The sequence below is a fragment of the Indicator indicator genome, chromosome 12 (assembly GCF_027791375.1).
Source record: "Indicator indicator isolate 239-I01 chromosome 12, UM_Iind_1.1, whole genome shotgun sequence".
Taxonomy (NCBI): domain Eukaryota; kingdom Metazoa; phylum Chordata; class Aves; order Piciformes; family Indicatoridae; genus Indicator; species Indicator indicator.
Window position 1 is genome coordinate 23,110,161 of NC_072021.1, and position 20,563 is coordinate 23,130,723.

At 45.3% G+C, this 20,563-nt stretch overlaps 2 non-coding genes across 2 annotated transcripts; one reads left to right on the forward strand and one right to left on the reverse strand.

Annotated features, from left to right (window-relative positions):
- The first annotated feature begins 2,087 nt into the window (after positions 1–2,087).
- TRNAF-GAA (transfer RNA phenylalanine (anticodon GAA)) lies at positions 2,088–2,160 on the forward strand. Its single transcript has one exon. It is a non-coding gene; the product is annotated as a tRNA-Phe (tRNA).
- A 16,439-nt stretch (positions 2,161–18,599) lies between these two features.
- Positions 18,600–18,672, reverse strand: TRNAF-GAA (transfer RNA phenylalanine (anticodon GAA)). The gene has a single exon. It is a non-coding gene; the product is annotated as a tRNA-Phe (tRNA).
- Between the last annotated feature and the right edge of the window lie 1,891 nt (positions 18,673–20,563).

Here is a 20,563-nt window from a genome sequence, read left to right on the forward strand (position 1 = left end):
GGAAGTAAGTGTCACAGGGACAGGATATTTTTCCAGCAGCTCATGGTGGTTCTGTGTCTCTCTTCCATGCCAGTAGATAGGCTGTTGGAGCAGTTTTTCCCATTTGCACAATGCAACATTCATGCAACACTGAGCTGGACATGTGTGTGGTAGGAAAAGGTGTCCACAGCTCTGGCTCAAAAAAACAGTACCTAAGAAATCCTGCAATTTTGACTTGCCCACAAGGCAGCTAGAGCTCTCCTCCCCACTTCACTCCTCCTTCCACTTCATTCACTCCCCTTGGCAGAGTTGCCTGTGGAGCTCCAACTGCTAGGTCAGAAATAAGCCAGAATGACAGGTTTCATTTCTTCCATCTGACATGGCAAATTGGCAACACAAGTCTTCTTCCTGACAACTTTGCTCATAGACTTTAAGCTGTAATGTTCTCCCATCTAAATAAGCCAACTTCCCAGCAAGTCAGCTTCTCAAAGTTCTAATTTAACTACAATGTAACACTTCCTTCAAGTAAGAGTTCAGATATGAAGTTATCAGATCCTTCACTTCATCATTTCCACGAGTACAGCTAGCATTTGCAAAGTGGCAGTGCAGCACATCTTTCTGCAGGAATTTTTGTACTCAGCTGAAGCTTGAATATTTCCAGCAAGGCAGAGTGGGTTGTCAAATACCACAGTTTCCATGCTGGGATCATTTCTTCCTGTCTGAGGAAAGCTGCTGAGAAATAAAACTGCTTTGTTTTCTATGGTCACTGTCTCTGACAAGGAAAAAGCTGGGGAAGCAAATATGGGACAGCTGTAAGGGCAGAACTAAGTCATGGGTGAGCCAAGCTTCCACATGAGCTGACCTGACAGATCTTCCATTCTCAGGTTGCCCACTCACTCAGAGCTAACAGGGCATAGATGGTATGGGCTTTGTGGCTTTGTGGCTTTGTGGCTTTGTGGAGTGACAGCTTAGTCCACCTCTAAGGACTTGGAGGAGTGTTACCAGTGAAAATGTGGTGTAAGAATTATTCCTACCTTGTCTCTTTATTCACCACAGCCAGTCACATTTGCAAATCTTTCATAACTGTTGACCTTACTGGTTTCTGATAGTTGATGATTGGGTTAGATGTTTAAATATAGGCTGACAATATAAACATGAGCATTGGTGATACAATCACAGGCAGATGCTGAATGTCAAGTGGAGATGTTCCTTCCAGCTTCTTGAATATGTCTGAAGGAGAACAGACAGCAGCCACACTCACATAGTCTCCTATGGATCATCTACCAGTGTCATTTTCAGAGACATGGAATTGGCTAGAATCTGACCTAGCAGGGTCTTTGATGTTCCAAAGTGCTGAGAATTCAAGCCACCTTCAAAGACCTAAAAGATATGAGATGAGCCATGACAAAAGCCTCCAAACCTCTGTAGTAGGAGCTGTGGGACAGCTGGGGTTGCTTAAGGTGTCATTAATAGTAATGAGTGTGTGTATTCAGGCAACCTGAATGGACTTCTTGTGGTGGGATTGTATTTGGGAAGAAAGGCATGGTTCAGTTGCCTGCAGGACAACAGGCAGGTCAAACTCCACCCAGATCCCAAAGACTTTATGAGTTTTCCAGCTCTGGGTGTCACTAGTCCTTGGATGCTTTATTTGTAGGGGCACTGCTTCTGCAGAGTACACTGAAAAGGGAGGCTTAGAAGAAGCAACTACAATGTCAAGAAGACAATCACAGAATAGCCTCTCAGCTGTATTTTAACAGGTCATAACAATCTGTTGGTTAAAGGCTTCCAAACTGGAGAAGAAAGGGTTTAGGGCAACCTGTGTATAAGACTTTCTGATGAAACTCTCTGCATTCCTCTCATTCCTCTCAGTGTTTCTGAAACCCTTGGTAGTTCAGCCATCCACAAAGTCCCATGTGACACCTGGAGAGGAGAAGACTCAGGGCAATTTCATCAAATATAGAAGTATCTGAAGGGAGGATGCAAAGAAGATGGAGCCATGATCTTTTCAGTGGTCCCTAGTGATAGCACAAGAGTCAAATGTTCACTGAGGAAGATCTGAAAGACAATTATATTCCAACAGGTTTTGTGAAAATTGATGCTACAGGAGAGCTGAAGTAGCTCAGCTGGGAGAGCGTTAGACTGAAGATCTAAAGGTCCCTGGTTCAACCCCGGGCTTCAGCAGTGGTTCCATGTAGATTTCTTTTTTTTGTGCCCAGTACCAGTGCTTGCGCTCTTCAGCACAAGAGAGACATGGAGCCACTGGAATGCAGCAAAGGGCCAGGAAGATGATGGAGGGAGTGGAGCATTTCTTCTATGAGGAAAGGTTGAGAGAATTCAGCCTGGAAAAGAAAATTTTTAGGAAGTATCCCATCAATGTATATTTTGCACCTGAAGGGAGGCTGCAAAAAGGATGGAGGGAGGCTCTTTTCACTGGTCACTAGTGACAGGATCAGAGGCAGTGGGCAATAGTGCAACACAGGAGTTTCCCTCTGAATACCAGGAAATGCTTTTTACTGTGTGAGTGACAGAGTATTGGCACAAGTTGTGGTGTCTTCATCCTTGTGCATATTCAAAAGCTGCCTGAACAGAGCCCTAGGCAGCTGGCTGTAGGTGGCCCTTCTTGAACAGGAGGTTGGAGCAGAGGACCTCTAGAAGTCCCTTCCAACCTCCATTCTGAGTCTGTGAAACAGGGATATAGTCTTCCAATGCAAGAGCTTCAGCAAAAATAGTGATTAAAGGGTATTTTTGTTTCCTTAGCCTTCAACTGCCTGTCCCTAGTCCTATGCCAAGGACTGCCCCATAAAGAAGTAGTAATGTTGGCTCACTGGTGTATGGGGCCATGCAGGAAATCAAAACTGAGATTTGGGAAAAGGAAAAATATCCTATGAAGGAATTAGTTCCAGTCTGAATCCCAACTGACCTCAAAACAATTCCCTTCCCTAAAATTTATCTTTTCCCAGGCTGAAGAGTTCTGGTGTGTCTACCTGTTGGCTCTTAAGGAAACAACTCCAGATCTCTGATAAAGCTTTCTACCCCTTCCTGAACCTTTTCTGCTTTTATGCTTATCTTTATAAAATGACAGTGATCAACATACAGGCACCCCAAAGAGTCCTGAGACTGAGTAAGTGTGGGGTTTGTTCTGATCTTCATCTCTTTCTGACTAATCCCTGATCTGTGGAGCCCTTCAGGCAAACAGCAGAGAAAAGCCTTGAAGCTGTCCAAAAAAGAAAGTGAGAAGCAATGAACCTTTAATTATTAATTTCTCAAAGATCAACCCCAATACTCATCTGGTCTCTCATGCATAATAGGGCAGAGACTCTTTTCTTTCTCTCTTTCCTTCTGGTGATGTTTTTCAATCTTTAGATGCAACCCCATCATATCCTGCAGCACTCCCAGAAGATAACCTACCTCTTCAGTGTGTGAATAATCACTTGTAAATCAATGACATCATGACCTGCTTAAGATCTGAAGAAGTATCTCTTCAAATCTTACAATGAGTCCTGCTGGGCAGATGGCCCTGTCAGCAGTCACTACTCACTCACTAACTGGTAGGGCCAGACCATACATTGTCCTCCTGCATAGCTCAGGAGATATGACAACCACTCAATCATCATCACCTTTTGCAGACCTGAGGTACTCATACAGGATCTTCTGGTTCAGGGATGCACTAAACAGAAAGTGCCTCTCTTTGATCCTTTATTCCCACTGTCTATGTCTGCATCTAAACTGGAAATGAGCTTCCTGGTCCCCAAACTGGATGAAGTGGGTCAGAATTGCCCTGTACAGCCCATGTGCAGGATTAAATGGTATCAAACTTGATATATATTTCTCATTTTGTTACAAAACCAGACCTCACACAGTTGTGTCTGTACATCCCGGACATTGCCCTCAGATTTAAGAGCAGCTTTCACACTGTGGCTAGGCTGCCCTGCTCTGACCTCATCTACCACACTGCAGAAATGCAGCCTTGGGTCCTAAGGGCACAAACAAATCCTACAAATCATGAGTCAGAGAGCAGTGGGAGGGCACAGGGTTAGTGTTTAAGCAGTCCTGCTCAGCAACATTTTGACTTGCTGCTAGACTTGTGGTGGAACAAGTGTGCTGGAAATCTAATTTAGAAGCATAGAATCACGGAGTCATTAAGAAAAGACCTCTAAAATCATAATGTCCAACTGCCAACCCCACCCCACCATGCCCCACCAAACCATGTCCTGAGATTTAGACCAGTACCTGGGGCTGATCACTGCCCACTGCTTCTCCACACTGCTTAAATGTGCCAACTCATGCCTTTCAGCAGCATCCAGCAGATAGCAGGTTTCAGAATCCATTCCCAAGAGGTGATCTGGACACAATGAATCTATTTCTGTTGAAGTGATGATGGAAGGAGGTTTTAGCCCTAGGACAGATATGCCCTACCAGGTGGCCTTAGTTCCACTGATCAGGAAAACACAGTTTTATTTCCTTCTGGCACTAAAACTCTCCCTGCAGAGGATTGGGTATTTCCCATTGTCTTTCTCCTTGGTGGACCAATGTTTCCCTTATCTCAGGCCTCCTAGAAGAGCTTGCCACAATGAAGATAAGCACTTGGACTAGAGTTATTTTTATTATGGGTTGCTGAATAGATAAACCACAGCCAGCTGAGGAAATCCTCTGAGCTGAAAACTATCAAATGGTGGCAGTTGTTTTTAGGGATGGAAGAGGTTTGGGAGGGAGATGTCAAGTGCATTTTCCCTGTTCTTATTCCTCACTGGATATCTAGTCATGGATGGCATTGGGGGATGCCAGGTCTGAGCCAGCGTTCTTGTCCTCATAAAGGTGCTGGTGACAGCTGGGCTCAGGTTGAGCCAGGGAAGGTTTAAGTTGGATATTAGGAAAAATGCTTTCACTGAAAGGGTTGTCAAGCCCTGGACAAGGCTTCCCAGAGCAGTGATGGAGCCACCATCCCTGGATGTGTTCAAAAAATGTGCAGACCTGACACTTTGGGACATGGTACAGTGGGCATGGTGGTGTTGGGTTGATGGTTGGACTTAATGATCCTAGAGGTCTTTTCCAACCTTAATGGTTGTATGATTCTATGATTCTATTCTAGTCCCTCCTGACTGAAACAATTTCACCTCAAGCCTCAGTTCCAAAAGTTTCCAAGTTTCCTTCTGCTTGGCTCAGAGAAGGGTTAAAATCCGCGGCCCCGCGCTCCTCTCTGTGAAGAAGCAGGAGTCGATAAGGCAAGCGCAGGATGAATAATGGCAGTGGGTGGCAGCCAGTGTGGGGGTGGTTGCCCTTCCAGCACCTTCATCCAGCCCACACACATACAGCTCCCTCCTCTCACCCCCTTCAGCACACAGGTCCCCACCTTGATCAATCAGCACATGTCAGATTCTGATCACCATCCTTCCCTGAGCTCCTGCCTGCGGCTCTCTCCCACAAACACTCACAGCTCTGCCAGTGCCCTTCAGTTCTCATTTTCTGCTTTTTCTAGTGATTCCTGCCTCTTCCCCTTAACACCTTCAGTCTCAGTTTGCTGCTGCTGCCCTTCTCCCCTGTGCTCCTGACACCCCCATCCAGCTTTCCCACCAAGAGCATTGGTATAGACTGGTCTGTAGTCATCCTCCCTGAGGCACCAGAGATGAATCTTATTGCTGCTGAGATGCAGGAGCCTGCACTGAAAGCTAGGTAAGTATATGCTGAATCCTCAGCAGGAGCTTAAAATCATTTCGTCTAGAAGAGGGAGAACAAAAATAAAAAGGGTAAACAGGAAAAATAAAAAATAAAAAAACAAAACAAAACCTGCGAGGCATCTGGTCACTGCAGGAGCATGGCAGAGGCTGTTTGTACCCCTTGGATACCTCCCACTGAAATGACTGAACGTAGATAACACCAGGGGGTCCTGCATATGCACTGCTTGCTGGGCCGTATTTTATGGGGTCAGATAGAAGATCTCATAGGATCATAAGATGTTAGGGGTTGGAAGGGTCCTTCAAAGATCTTCGAGTCCAACCCCCTGCCAGAACAGGACCATAGAATCTATCACAGGTCACACAGGAACACATCTAGATGGGTCCTGAAAGTCTCCAGAGGAGACTCCACAACCTCCCTGGGCAACCTGTTCCAGTGTGCTGTGACCCTCACAGTGAAGAAGTTCCTCCTCATATTGAGGTGTAGTTTATATCCGTACAGCCGCCTGAACATGAGCCAGCAGTGTGCCCAGGTGGCCAAGAGAGCCAATGGCATCCTGGCCTGCATCAGGCATAGTGTGGCCAGCAGGAGCAGGGAGGTCATTGTACCCCTGTACACAGCACTGGTTAGGCCACACCTTGAGTACTGTGTCCAGTTCTGGGCCCCTCAGTTTAGGAAAGATGTTGAATTGCTGGAGCATGTCCAGAGAAGGGCAACGAGGCTGGGGAGAGGCCTTGAGCACAAGCCCTATGAGGAGAGGCTGAGGGAGCTGGGACTGTTTAGCCTGGAGAAGAGGAGGCTCAGGGGTGACCTCATTGCTGTCTACAACTACCTGAAGGGAGGTTGTAGCCAGGAGGGGGTTCGTCTCTTCTCCCAGGCAACCAGCACCAGAACAAGAGGACATAGTCTCAAGCTGCACCAGGGGAGGTTTCGGCTGGAGGTGATGAGAAAGTTCTTCACAGAGAGAGTGGTTGGCCATTGGAATGTGCTGCCCAGGGAGGTGGTGGAGTCACCATCCCTGGAAGTGTTCAAGGGGGGATTGGACGTGGCACTTGGTGCCATGGTTTAGATAGTCATGAGGTGTAGGGTGACAGGTTGGACTCGATGATCCTTGAGGTCTCTTCCAGCCTTCTTGATTCTACGATTCTATGATTATAGCCCCTTGTCCTATCACAGGGTGCAACTGAGCAGAGCCTGTCCCCTTCCTCTTGACACCCAGCACTCATATTTATAAACATTTTTTAAATCCCCTCTCAGTCTTCTCCTCTCCAGACCAAAAACCCCCAGGGCTCTTAGCCCCTCCTCATAGGGCATATGCTCCAGTCCCTTCATCATCCTGGTGGTGTCTGCTGGTATCCAAGGAGAAAATTCACTCTTGCAGAACTTTTGTTTTTTGTTGTTGTTAAAACTTGTTATCATGATCTGAAAAATACAGGTTTTCCCACCAAGAACATTTATACCTGTGGAAAGATTTCATTTTAACAGCCACCATTGTGCTTTATTTTATGAAGTATTGGTGCTTTGTTCTTTTTACATGGAGGCAAAGCAAACCATGACCTGAGGTTATGTCTTATGAAAGATTTCTGGAAAATAAAGTTATTTTAAAATCCTTTTCTCTCACCACATCCCCTTTCCCACCACATTTGAGAAATGGGACCCACTCACCCTATTTCCCCCTTTTTTTTTCCCCTCAAATCACAGAGCACCTGGGCTCTGTTGGAGTCTCCTCCCACCCCAGGTGTGGCCACTTTGCCCTCCCCACCCCCTCCCCTTTTTAATCCCACCAGGAAAGGCAGCAGCCCCAAACTGAGCCCATCTGGGCTGAGGAGTCCTCCTCTCATCACTGGTGAGTCCCTCTGGTGCACACTGGGTGATTGGTGATGGTGGACAAAAGGCCGGGGGGCCTGTTGGCCCCCTGGTCAGCTAGGAAGAGATTGATAATTCCAGACTCTTGATGTGTAGTCACTGGTGAATCACTGCTCTTATGTCAATATAGCTGCACTGATGAAAAGGTGGTGGGGTGAGGTGTGCCTCTTGTAAGTCATTAAGACTAGAAAAGACCTCTAGGATCATCAAGTCCAACTACTAACCCAACAGTAACGTGACCACTAAATCATGTTCCAAAGAAGATCTAAAAGGTCACTTAGTTCCACCCCTCTTTCCCCCACCACCATAGGCAAGGACATCTTCTGCTAGACCAGGTTGCTCGAATCTATTGCAATAAGTGGGCTAACTGGATTGCACATCTGCTTTGTCCCTTGCTATTTCAATGTCTAGCTGGAGGAGAAGGCACTTCTTTTCTTCATGGCCAAGTTTCACCCACCAGAAATGAGACAAACTCACTTTGGAAAGTGCTCTGAGATAGAGCACTAGTCAGGCATTGAAACAGGCTGTCCAGGGAGGTGGAAGAGTCACCATCCCTGGATGTGTTCAAAAACATGTCATTCCAGGACATAATTTAGTGGGCATGGTAATTTCGGGTTGGTAGTTGGCCTCAGTGATCTTAGAGGTCTTTTTCAGTTGAAGTAATTCTCTGAATCCGTGGAGAGCTGGCCGTGAGAGAGACAGAGACGGAGGCAGACAGCTCACACTGACAATAAAAGGCATTGCTAACCCTGAGGATTAATTTTCTAAGTTACATGGAAGCTACAAGATGAGGAAAAGAAAGGATTATTACTTGCATGCCATGGGAGCAATAATCCTGCGATTACTACTCCAGGCATAAAGACGTTAAGGTTTGGTGCGTGTTGCAGTGAAGAACTCTTGGAGGTGTAGCATTACTCTGCCATGAGCAGGCAGCTTGTGTGTGGTCCTAAAGGCAGCCCATGGTTTTGTGTAGAGACCAGGCTGTGATGAAGACCACCCATGATTCCATTAAGAGATGCATCCTTCAGTCCTTGCATCACTGGGTAGACAGGAGCTGCCTTCTAGACCCTCTGACAGCATATTCAGCCATGCCCTTGCTCAGACTATCAGAGCTGCTGATAGATGGTTAGCCTCTAACACTTTTGCTTCTGAAGTCTGGACTGTGCTCTAAGGAAGTAATTATCCCCCCTGACTTCAGAAAGCTTTTCCTGCATGAAATGCCTAAAGCTTAAGAGAAGTTCTTCAACAAAGGACCTCGGGCAGTAGCCCACAACCTGGGAGTCAAGCCATGGGCAAGCGTAGTGGAGTCCCACTTGCTAAGAGCTTAGCTGAACAGTCAGCTTTTCCCAAAACTGAGCTTAGAGCTGAAGATTCATCCCTGCCTGACTCTTGCAGGGGGAGCTGCTTGGATTTTGAAAGGCACAGGATCCTAGCTCTTCTGGTGAGCATGAGGTTGCACATGGCTTACACAGTGTTGGTCTTTAGACAGCAGATATGAGGATCATAGAACCACAGAACTGTAGAATTCATTAGTTTGAAGGGACTTTTAAAGGTCATCTAGTCCACTCCCCTGAAGTAAGCAAGGATATCTTCATGTAGATCAGGTTGCTCAGACTCCCATCAAGCCTAATATTGAATGTCTCCATGGATGGGACCTCCACTACCAATTTGGACAACCTGTTCCAGTATTTCACCACTAAGTATTCTTCCCAACTTCCAATCTAAGTCTCCCCTTCCATTCAGGTTATTTAAGAAGCCTTTGGAAATTTTTGAGTTAGGATTTTGTTTCTCTGTCTAAACAGTGCCCTAAATTGGGGTGGGGTCATGTCAAAAAAAAGAAAAAAAGGAAAAAAGATAAAAATGCCTTTCAGATGTGGCAGCTGCCCAGGACCTGCTCTGAACACTGAATGGTGAAACTGGAGAATAACAAAATCCTTTCTGGGTCCAGCTCACTTCCTCAGAGGTACTAAACAGTCAAAATACCTTTGAAGGGTCTTAGCTTTAGTATCTATGGCTGATTAATTAATTTCAATTGAGATTGTTATTTGGGCTGTTACATTCTGGAGCAACAGGCTCTCCTTTATTTTTGGTTTGAACAGCAAAGCCTAATTTTATTTGTGACTGCAGGCTGCTAATGCAAGAAAAGGAAAGAACATGAAGCAGTGCTCATTACAAGTGGAAGTAGGCTGCTTAAATATGCAAATTGTGTTCAAAAAAGCCCAGGGAAACAGGAGCATGGAGCTCCTGCTGTCGCCTATGAGATAGGGAGATTTTCAATTCCTTGCCTGAAGTAGAATTTAGTTCAGAGCCAGAGTGAGTACTCTTCTGATAGCCTTTGGGAGCAGCCAGGAGGGGACAGATCAGGGGGAATTCACTAGTTCATGCAGAAATTGGAGAATTGTTTTGGTTAGAAGAGACCTTTAAGATCATCAAGTCCAATTGTTAACCCAGTGTTGCCAAATCCACCAATAAACCATGCCCCTCAGCATCACATCTCCATGGCTTTTCAGTCTCTCCAGGGATGGTGCCTACATCACTGCTCTGGAAAACCTGGTCCAGGGCTTGACAGCCCTTTCAGTGAAGACGTTTATCCTGATATCCATCCTAAATCTCCCCTGGTGCAACCTGAGCAGGTGTCCTCTTGTCCTATCACTTCTTACTAAGTAGAAGAGATCAAACCCTACCTCACACCAATCTCCTTTCAGAGAGTTATAGATAGTGAGAAGGTCTCCCTTCATCCTCCTTTCCTCCAGGCTAAATAACCCCAGTTCCTTGAGCTGCTCATCACAAGACTTGTGCTCTAGACCCTTCACCAGATTTGTTGCCCTTCTCTGGATATGCTCTAGCACCTCAATGTCCTTCTTGTAAAGAGGGGATGCATTCTCAATGCAGTGTTGGAGGTGTGACCTCACAAGTGATGAGTACTAGGGGACAATCACTTCCCTGATCCTGCTGCCCCCATTATTACTGATAAAATCCAGGGTGCTGTTGGCCACTGAGCCCATGCTGGCTCTTCTTCAGCTTGCTGTTGGCCAGCACCCCCACATCCTTTTCCATTGGGCAATTTCCAACCAGTCTGGCTTCACTTTGTTTCCCAACAAGCCTCTGTAGCACAGAAAACCTCCTTCGCAAAGCTCTGTAAATTCAGGAATGTAGTTAAAGTCTGAGAATCCAGTACAGGAGTGATTTTAATTACTAGATAGCATGGAAGACTTTAAACTTCACTTAAATCATTTTTTTAACCTACTTGGCTTGTGCCACATGGGTTGGAAACTTCTGCTTTGGTCTGCAGAAGTTCAGCTATGACTTACAATCTCTCATTACAAGCAACTGGAAATGTCTAGAAGAAAGCTTGGTGTTTTTCATAGGAAAAGAAAAAACAGATCTGGGAGCACTGCAAGTTCTACGGAACAGCAGCCACATAAAACTAAAAAGGAGCAGGCAGTATAAATAAATACAAATAAGCATCCTCCTAATGAGCAAGATCACTGGTCATGGTCAAAAGATGCTGGAGGGGTCTTTCATCCTGCAGAGATTTTGGTGTAATCAGTTCCAAATTCTCATTTTTTCACCCTGACATGGGGAAACTCCTCAAGTCATTTTGAGTCAGTATCTCTGCCTCCAGTATTTTCATGCCAGCCTGGTTATGTGGGTGATTCTCTGCTCTAGTTTTCAAGCAGAAGTTCTCACAAATTGATGGAGGAGGCTTTGGCACCTCCACAGAAGGAGCGAGAGGGGAGGAAAAGAGAGAGAAGTATATGGAGGAGGAGGAGGAGAAAAGAAATGGGCTTTTAAAAAGTATACAATTAGCATAGAAAACGGTGGCAGCTTTTCTTTACTTGGGCTGAGCAAGAAGCAGGGCAGTTGCCTGCTGATTTTAAAGCCACCCCATTAAAGATCTTGCTGGGTGGCCACAGATGTGCTGGAATGCTTGTTGCTTGAGGGAAGCTGGTTTTGCAGCTCCAGTGCCAATCTGAGAGCTTGAAAAAGCAGAGTTCAGACTATATCTTGGCTACAAATTTGATATGCAAGCTTCCTACTGTTTGAGTCAATGACTGATCAAAAAAAAGAGAAAAAAAATGGAGGGAAGGTGGGGGTCAGGTAGCATATACAAATAAAACAGGAGTAAAAGGCTTTCAAAGACACTGAAGGTGCAACTTTTTTTTTGTTTTTTTTTTTTTTTTCCTCCAAAGAATTTTAAGCCTTAATGTCTCATCATCACATCTAGGTTAAATGGAATCACAGCATGGTGGAGTTTGGAAGGGCCCTCTGGATACCATCTAGTCCAAATCCCTTTCTAAAGAAGAGCATGTTGGCCAAGATAACGTTCAGGTGGGTTTGGAATCTCTCCAGAGAAGGAGACTCTGCAACCTCTTTGGGTAGTCTGCTCCAGGGGTCCAGCACCCTGCATGTCTGGTAAACAAGTTGTTTACCTGGGGTCAGGGCACCTGTACTGGCTGTTGCTCCCCCAGAAACAAGGCCTTTGTTTCTCTCTTTTATGGTCACAACCTGGCAGAACCATTTTCATTTGGCAGCTTATATGCTGGCTTCAGTTGCCCCCATTGGCCCAAATGGATCTTGGGTTTTATATATATATATTATATGTGGCCTCCCACTTAAGCCTTGTGTTTATGTGTGGCCTGATGTGAACCCATCTATGATGTCTGTTTTGTGTTCCTAAAGACACACTATTCTTGTAAGGAACTTGCTAAAGCAGACACACTTCACTGCTGTTTTAGTGACCTTGTCCTGGCCTTTGAATTGCAGACAGTCTGCTTTGAACATGGGGAAATGTTTCTAGCAGCATTACTGGGAGTGGTAGAATCATAGAATTGTCAGGGTTGGAAGGGACCTCTATGATCATCCAGTTCCAACCCCCCTACCATGGGCCCCTAGGGACACCTCACACTTAGATCAGCTTGCTCAAGCTTTGCTTTAATTGCCTTCCTGGACCTGTCTTGCATGAAGCTGCCTCGAGTGCCTGGTTCAAAGCTTGGGATAAAGGCCACGAGCCCACAACACAGCAAGCTGGAGAAGACATGAGCTTAGGAGCTCAAAGCCTGCTTCCCCTTGCCACTGGAATTGTGCTGTGCCTCAGTTTACCCAGGACAAAGCAAGTGCCCACTGTGAAGAACGAGTCCTAAACTGCCTGTTGTCTGCTGAAGCCAGATCAGCCCTGGGACAACGTGGCACCCTTCTTGCTGGCAGCCTGCCATGCCAGTGCTGTATGAGAGTGCCCCAAAGCCTCATGGCTAACACAGCAGCATTCCTGGTGTGGGTAGAATCAGCTGTGTGTAATTAATTCATTGCCTCCTGGGCTTAAAGGTTCTTACCCAGTCTCCCCACCCCCTGCTGTGGGTGAGTGCTGTTTCACTCCTGGGGACCTTCTCTTTCCATGTGATTTCCTCCTGGTTTGCATAGAATTGTTGTATTTGCCTGAGGACTGTATATTCCCATTGTAAATATCTATTCCAACCATACAATGATCCTGTTTAACAGTGCTGGCAATTTTTCATGTTAATAAAGAGTTACTAGTATTTTTATTAATACCTGTTTTGTCATATCATTTATTAGTTAAGTGCAATCCCTTAACAAAAGTAAACAAGATTTTTCCTTATGTTTAGGTGGAACCTTCTAAGTTAGAGTTTGTCTGTTGCTCCTTATCCTGTCACTGGGCACCACTTATAAGAAACTGACCCCATCCTTTTGCTCTAAGCTCTTTAGCTGTTGATAAGCATTGATCAAATCCCCTCTCAGGCTGCTCTTCTCAAGGCTAAGCAACCCCAAGGCTCTCAGCCTTTCCTCCTCACAGAAATGTTCCAGGCCCCTCAGCATCTTTGTATCTCCACTGGCCTCTACCCAGTTTCTCTTGAACTGGGAGCCCAGAACTGGGCCCAGTACTCCAGATGTGGCCAAACATTTAACTGAAGTTCCCAAGCTAAGAGTTCTTTGCTTTTCCAGTCTCTCAGTGTACATGAGATAATGTCAATGCTTGCAACGTCAGTGTTTCTCCAGGGAAAGACTTGTTAGCTCAGGGTTTGGAGAGGCAGCTGGCTTTCCCCACTAGATTCAGTAACATGTCTCAGCTGTCTGCTACTTCTGGAGGTACCTACACACAGCCAGAGACCCACCACATGCTCCGGTAACACAAATTGAACTAGGTGATCCTTAAGGTCTCTTCCAACACAAACCACTCTGATTGTGTGCTTCTGTGAAGTTACCTTGGATTTCATAGAATCATAGAAGTTGCAAGCTCCAACTTATATACACACCTCTTGCTGCTCAGCTTATGTGTCTGAGTGCTTGACTTGTAAACTTAGCATAATTGTTCCTAATCAGCCCTCAGGAAAGGATCTTGGCATGTTGGAAGTGTAAATCTTGAGTCTCTGTTAGCTATTTTGAACTGAAAGCAGTCCAGGATCTGAGCTTCTAAAAGCACACCTTCAGATCTCTCAATCCTGGCCAAACTCAGCCATCAAGTCTGCAACAAGACAGAGGGAGAGTGTTTGCCTCTAGCTCAGACCCAAGCCATAGAATCATATCATTAGAATTGTTTCAGTTGTAGAAGATCTTTAAAATCAGTGAGCCTTTACTAAATTCATGAATGGCATGTGGACACTCACTAGAAGAAATATGTTCCTTCCTCAGTTGTTGCTGGTTAAGAGGTGGCAATATAGATTATTTTTTCCCTACCAACCCTCTAAAGTTTCCTGTCTTGGTGTGCAACAGGAGAAACATAGTCACACAGCATGGCAAGGCTGCTAGAGCCTGGAGCTGCTAGAACATTCCTGAAGATCTTTCCAAATGAGCAGGACCTGAGATTGAGAGATCATACTTCTAGAAACATGATTTACCAGCTTGCGCTGATGAGGAATAAAAAAAAAAAAAAAAACCAAAAACAAAAACCTCCTGTGGGAATCAGGTGCCACCATCCCCGGTGTGACCTGTGTGAGCTTCAGCGATGGTGGTATGGAAGCGAGCCTTGACTTCTCCAGGTGGGGCATACATGTTCTCTTGGAGGAGATTGAACATACACAAAGTCAAAAGATGAAACAGGAGGTGACAGGATGTGTCGGTATGAGCTGAAATTCCCCCCCCCACCAACAATAACCAGGCTAGCTCAGTCTGGAAGCAAATGAAAAGCTGTATTTACAAGCAGAGTCTAAATTCTACAATGAAATGCAATGAATATGTACAAATATACAAAATTCACAACATTCACAAATATATACAATCAACAGAAAAAGCACAATCGATCTCCCTTTGCTTCCCCCCAAGGGGATCCTCCCAAAGGGGCCTCCCTCTCCCAGGAGCTTCCCCCCCAGACCCCCCTGGACAGAGAAGCACAGTTAGTTAAGCAGAAAGTTGTTAACTTAGCTGCCAAGGTCAGTGTGTTATCTTCAGCCAGAAGAGAAGAAGAAACAGCAGCCAGACAGCCCAGCAACTGCCCCCACTGCCGAACGCAGAATGTGCAGAATGCCTACTTTGTTTTGGGTAATAGTTCTTAAACATTTCTATCTATCCAATGGAAGTGTTTAGAACAATCAGTATTTTGCTTTCTTACACCCAATAGTGACTTATTTACATTCTTTCACTTTCTCTGTTCTGAACTTTGCAAGGAAAAATTAAAAAGACAGTTTCAAACCATCACACAGGAGAAGGAGGTAAACACCACAAACATCTTAACACCTGCAAATATGCCTATGACCATTTGCAACATTGATCCTCCAGCAGTGCCAAGAGGTTAGTCCCATTCCATGGTTGGCAGTTGTCTAAGTAAAAAGCTACAAGATGGTCTTACAAAATAACTAAGTCAATCTCCCAAACGTGGGAGATGTCCTAAGGAATATGCAGTAGATTCATTAACTATAGGAAGACCATGCTGGTGTGTTGGTAAGGATGTTAATGCACCTCTTTGAACCCTCCTTGTCCCTCTTCTCCTCCCAGGTCAGGTTCAGACCAGAAAGTCCTTTGTTAAATGCAGCCGTAGCATTTCACAGGATCACCACACACACACACACACTTTCACCTCCCTCAAGGAGAATTTGCTTTCCCCTCCAGGTGAACACTTCTCTTGCCAACTTCCAGGATGGCTCCATCTCACAGGTGGGTGGACTTGGCGTGGAGCTGGGCAGCCAGCCAAGCACAGTGGGTGGGAGACACAGACAACAAGTAAGGAAGCACTTGGAGATGTGTTACTAGTCGTTCCTCCTCCTGTGTCCACCTTCCCCATGTCATCCACCTTTGCCAAGTCATTTTATTGTTGAGGAGGAGAGGAGAAGATAAGCTGTGAATATGTGGAGGACATTTTAATATAGACTTGAAGGAAAGTCTAAAATTGAGATTACTAAATAGGAGGTCAAAGTGAGGGTAACTGGGAATAAGCGAGAAGGGCACCTTATAGGCTGGTCCAGATGCTCTGTGCATCCTTGGCATAGACTTCTTCAGGAAAGGGTGTTCCAGTAATGGTTTTAAATAGAGAGGGTAAATTTAGACTAGATATTTGGAAGAAATTCTTCACTGTGACACTGGTGAGACACACAGAACAGGTTGCCCAGAGAAGCTGTGGAATGTTTGGGTTGGGTAAGGCTTTGAGCAACCTGGTCAAGTGGAAGATGTCCCTGCCCATGACAGGGTTTTGGAACTAGATGATCTTTGAAGTATCTTACCAGCCAAACTATGCTATGATTCTGTGCTTTCCAGTCTCATCCTCTTTTTCACACTGTTTCCTCATTCTTCATGTGATCTTTCAATGTTCTGAAACAAATTGTCCTCTGCTTTCTTATCATTCCCCCCACACCATTTCCGATCAAGTTTGAGGTAAACTCACCTCAAAATCATAGAATTTCCTAAGGAACAATCTCCTGAGCACAGCTTTTGACGTTGATGCCATCATTTTGAAGGCTGGAGAGCATGACTGTTCCTAGCTCTTGCAAATAAAAGGAATTAGAGAAAAAGAGGACTTGAGAGGTGTATGAGTAATACAGCATCATCCTTGGGAACACGTGCTGGGATAACACACAAAAACCAAGCTGAGTACAGACAGTGCCTTCATCTGCAACTTAACTCTCACCACACTTGTGGAAGGGAAGGCAGAAGTCACAGCTACAGCTAGAGAAATTGAGGCACAGCAATGTGGTTTGCACAGGTCATTCAGTTAGTTAGATGGAGAGTTCAGGCTTTGTTGTGGGTTGCAGCTGTCTGAATTATGGAATAAAACTTAATTTAAGTGCATAATAGAAAGATAAGATTGTAAATTCCGTCAGTTACCTGGTATAAAAATCACAACTAGATCAGGTTGCTCAGAGTCCCATCCAATCAGACCTGGAAAGGTTCCAGGGATGGGGCTTCTGTCACCTCTCTGGTCAAACTCTTTGCCAGTGTTTCATCACCCTCATTGTAAAAAAATTCTTCCTTGGATCTAGTTTAAATCTCCTTTTTTTAGTGTAAAACCACGACCCCTTGTTCTGTTGCAACAAGACCCAGAAGAGCAGGGTTTTCCGGTACACTTGGACCTGCCCATGATGTCTTCAACTCAGCTTTTTCTCATCTCACTCCACATTAACAGCCTTTTCCCTTTCTTGTAGCCAGATATGATGTAGTACTGACTCTAGCTCTTCTGTGGACCTCCCCTTCAGCCTACTCCAGGGCCACTTGACCAAGACTGGACACCAAGATCACCCTGCTTCCCGCAGACATTGTCACAGCAAAGTGATCTCCCGCTTGCAGAGAGCTGGCATACATTCCACCCTCTGACTTCTTCACCTCCAAAGAAAGCTGCAGCTCTGTGAGGGGAACAAACATACCATAGAAGGGAAGAGATCTCTGCCAAGTGCTTCAGAAATGGGACACAGATGGTGTCTTAAATGAGAACGGAAGTTTATTTGGGGGCTCTGAGCATGACGTAGCAGCGGATGACAGACACTGGGACTTCAGAGAGGGTGATGAGAAAATTTTGAAGCAGTCTCTGTCCACAGAGCTATTAGCTTGTATGGAAAAAAATAAAAGAAGAAGAAAAAGATAAAGATAAAAAGAATGAACTCAATAGACAGTTCTCTTAAGGATAGGAATCCATAAACCTACTTTCATTTATATGTGTCTGGTTCTTCTGATACTTGAATCTTAATCACAGCTGTTTGTTAGCTGGTGGGTCAGCTTGGATGGTTGGTTGGCCAGGTGGCCACTGCTAATGGAAGTGTATAAGGGTAATATTAGCCTTGTTTTAGCCTGCTCTGGACACAAACTTTTGTCTTTGTCCTTCACACACAAAGTGATTGGAAGAGATCTCTGAAGGCCATCTGGTCCAACATCTTGCTCTATTAGGACCACCTGCAAACAGCTGACCAGCTCCATACCCAGCTGGCTTTTGAAAATTTCAAAGAACAGCGGTTCCACAATCTGTAAGGGCAACCAGCCCTAGGTATGTCATAGGAGAGATGTTTCAGTTCCTTCATCAGCTTCATAGAATGGTCCAGGCTGGAAGGGACCCCCAAAGGTCATCTAGTCTGACCTCCTCACAGTCAGCAGGGACAACCCAGACAAACCAGGTTGCCCAGGGCGTTATCAAGCCTCACCTTGAATATCTCCAGGGAAGGGGCCTCAACCAACTCCCTGGGCAGCTTGTTGCAATGTTCCACCACCCTCACAGTGAAGAACTTCTTCCTGATATCCAATCTAAATCTGCCCTTCTCTAGTTTGAAGCCTTTGTCCCTTGTCCTGTCACTGCAGACCCTTGTAAACAGTCTCTCCCCATCCTTTCTGCAGGCCCTCTTCAGGCACTGGAAGGCTGTTATCAGGTCTCCTCAGAGCCTCCTCTCCTCTTCTTCAGGCTGAACAACCCCAGCTCCCTCAGCCTGTCTTCATAGCAGAGGTGTTCCAACCCCCTGGTCATCTCCATGGCCCTCCTCTGGACCCTCTCCATCAAGTCCCTGTCCTTCCTATATTGAGGGCTCCAGACCTGCACACAGTACTTCCTGGCCCTTTACAGAACTCCCTTCAGTAGTTCCACATAGTCTATTGCACTGAGTCTCTGTTGGACTGAAGAGCCCAGCACTGGGAAAAAAATACACATGCAACAACACTGCTGAAGCCCGGGATTGAACCAGGGACCTTTAGATCTTCAGTCTAACGCTCTCCCAGCTGAGCTACTTCAGCCCTGCCCTGATGCCAATTTTCTCAAACCTGTCAGAAAATAATTAGCTGACATTAGCTTGTTCCCACACTCTCTTTCCTTTTAGTGCTGTTTGGATACTGGTTGTACTCATTAATGTGGTTCTCTTCCACAGGATTAGACTCATCTGGGGTGTCACAGCCATTCCCTGGCCCAGAGCTCATGCTGCTCATTGAAGAGTAGAGATCAGAACTAGGTGGACCACAGATGAATGATCTATGGTCATAGAGTCCTAGAATCCTAAAATGGCTTTGGTTGGAAAAGACCTTTAAGATCCTCCAGTCCCATTATTAACTATCTACCATGTCCCTCAGCACCACATCTCTGCCTCTTTTAAACACCTCCAGGGGTGGGGATTCAACCACTTCCCCAGGGACCCTATTCCAGTGTCTAAGAACCCTTTCAGTGAAGAGGTTTCTTCTAATATCCAACCTAAACCTTCCCTGGTGCATCTTGAGAACATTTCCTTTCATCCTATCACTTCTTACCAGGTTGGCAGGTGTGTATCCAAAATGGTCTGACATAGCCAGAATACCAAAATCTCTTCTCTGGAGGGAAAGGTTTGGGCATGCTGGTAAGAAATAAGAAAGTGAGACTCCTTGCTATACCTGAAGACCAAGGTCCATATCATAAACCACAGTTAAAATCTGGAGTTATACAACAACCTTGATGTGAGGACCAGCCAAGAGCATTTGCACAGAATAGACTTTTCTAGTATCTTTTCACAGAGCCCACAGAAGGATCTGGAGTTATCCTTGGAGCCTGACTAATCCTTTCACATCAATCTGTCTCTCTCCAGCTAAGGAATAGGAGCTAGGTGTATGCATGGGAGATTTTACCCCAGCCCACCAACTTATGCACCAGATGGAGGACTTTCAGTCCCAAGACAGACAAACCACCATCTTTCACCAGTTTTCACATCACCCCAAAATACATATGTAAAATGCATGGTAACTTTGCCATGGCTGCTGAAAATACTGGTAGTGAAAGGTGTCAAAAAAAATATTTAATCTGGGTTTGAATGTTTAACTTGACAGCACCAGATGTTTCCTCATGGAGACTTATTAGATAAGAGCTCCTGATAGCTAGGGCTCCCAAACAAGGCTACAGAACATCTTGCAATATCCAGACATCAAGATTGTACCCTAAATTTTTGCAAAATCACATCCAAAACTGAATCCCCCTCCTGATTCTTCTTATGACCACTGACAAACTGATCACGTGGCTGAGGGTCTTAGAATCTCTCTCTGCTTATGAGTTGGGGACAGAGTTTCTGCTTCTTCTTCATCTACACTTATAAATTGTCTCCCATATGGAACCCAGCAACATGCCAGATCCAGGCCCTGACACCATTATAGTGCTGAGAACAGGAACACTTAAATCCAGGGCATTGCTAAAGACCATGGCCACCAGACAACCTGACCCAAAAACTAATTCCTCTGTTAGATTTTCTGTCTGGTAGAGATGCTGACATGAGAGGAACCTAGAATATTGCTCAGAGGTTTGAAGCCACAGAATTAGGTCTCAAGCCTCAAATGGACATGACCAATCCTTGTTATCTACCCTACTGACTATTTCACTCACCTCCCCCTTGACCTCAAGATCCATCAGAAGAAGGTATTTGAGGGGGTTTCCCCAGTAAGGCTTTCCAATTGTCCATGAAAAAGGATGGGGATGAAGTCTTGTAATTTGCCCCCCACAAAATCATCTACAAACCAAGGCAGTATGTGCAGAGAAGGTCTGGCTATTATTATCTCCAGGAGATGCTTACAGGAGCAATTTCTTGAGCTCAGTGACTAAGGATCCTACAAACACAGCTTGGATCAGCCTGCAGGAACAGAAAACTCTTTTGGATATATTTGGCCTCATTTGTAT